This window comes from Frankliniella occidentalis, unplaced genomic scaffold, assembly GCF_000697945.3.
Source record: "Frankliniella occidentalis isolate FOCC.00 unplaced genomic scaffold, Focc_3.1 Scaffold201, whole genome shotgun sequence".
In the NCBI taxonomy this organism is placed as follows: Eukaryota; Metazoa; Arthropoda; class Insecta; order Thysanoptera; family Thripidae; genus Frankliniella; species Frankliniella occidentalis.
Window position 1 is genome coordinate 276815 of NW_026267327.1, and position 1756 is coordinate 278570.

Here is a 1756-nt window from a genome sequence, read left to right on the forward strand (position 1 = left end):
CACCCCCCCCAAAAAATTACAAGAAGGCAGAGAGGCGGGCTAAATCAAACTTGTTGTAGATTTGGCGCTCGGATGAGTGAGACTCGCGCCTACAAGCCAGGCAGCCCAACGTGGCTCCACGCGTTGCTGGCCCGGACCCGCCCTGATGAGCCGATGGACAGTCCGCGGAGTGGTCCGCAAATGTCCGTCTGCACTCTAAATGTCCAAGGACAATTTTTGTAACTAGCACCGGACTTCTGTGTGCATAACTAGCTCAGATACAATATTGTAACTACCAACACACATTTAGTGACTAGCAAGTCACAATATTGTATCTGAATTCAGTTATGCACGCAGAAGTCCGGTGCTAGTTACAAAAATTGTCCTTGACATTTAGAGTGTGTCCATAGATCTGTCCGTCCACTGGTAAAACAAGTGTTTAATTTTGCACGTCAATTGACGTCCAAGTTCAAGTGTGCATTTTCTCGACACTTTGTGGTGTCTAACTATGTTATACGTCAATTGGTGTTTAACTTTCGACACTTCCGAAACGTATAGCAGCTGCACACCATATGTTTCCCTATTGACAGCATAGAACTGTGTGTGTCCAAGTGTGCAGAATTTAAACGTTTACAAAACGTCTAAAATTTGCACACCACGCAAGTGTGCAACTTGAGTTCAACACCATGTAATGTGCAAAATCACAACTTGCACACGTTGGTGTGCAAATATTGCACACTTGTTTTACCAGTGTCACCTATGACCACCAAATGCCTACGGACCGTTCCGCCAGGACTGGTCTGCAGGACTGTTCGCTAGTTGTCCATCGACATGTCCATTGCCTTGCCCGTTATTGGTACCATGTTCGCCGACATGTCCACGAGTTGTCCCTCGACTCATCTGTAATTTTTACGTGCCGAGCTGTTGCATGCCGTCATAGTATACCCACGGACACTTGTGGACACTTGCGGACTGAGATGAGTTCAACCACTCGAACACTAGATGGCGCCTCGGAATTTTGACACACCAATGTTTTTAATAAGTCATTTTTACGTGAATAAGTGTTTTTAACTAGTCCATTTGTATGATCTGGGGGTACTTAGGCTGTTCACAAGTGTTCTCCTTTATCTATTCAGCCTGATGGGTTGCCTACGAACTGGCGTGCAGGCGCGGAGGGCGAGGGGGAGCGGTGGAGGTAGCGGGATGCAACCGGCCGCCTCCCACCCCTACCACCTCTTCCGCTTCCCTCTCGCCCTCCGCGCCTGGGCGCCAGTGCGTAGGCAACCCATCGAGCTGCCGCGTATTCTCCCGGACACCCGGTATGGCACCAACTCGCGGTGGTCATATCCAACCTCTTCCGACTAAGACCCTCCGCCCGCCCACCCTCCGTTCGTATCACCCGGATTCCTCCATCGCCATCAGAGGGCGGGAGAGCAGCAATTCTTGAACAGAAGATTGTGATGTCATCACGGTCACTCAATGCTACCCTTAAAAATGGAATAGATATCTTTTGAATTTCATTTGACTATTCCGGACAGCTTGAGACCGCAACAGAATTGCCCTATCAGCAATTGTCCGAGGACGTCGAACAGGTCCTCGGACAATTGCGGATAGGGCAACGGATAGGATATCAGATGACTGCGGACAGCTGCGGACAAGTCCACGGACGTTTCAATCCACGGGCGGAGGGGGCGATTTACTGTAGGTTGCCAGGGGTTTTTGTAGGATAAATTGCCTACCAACCCTAGGGGGCCATTTGGGCCGACGGGGAGGGGGG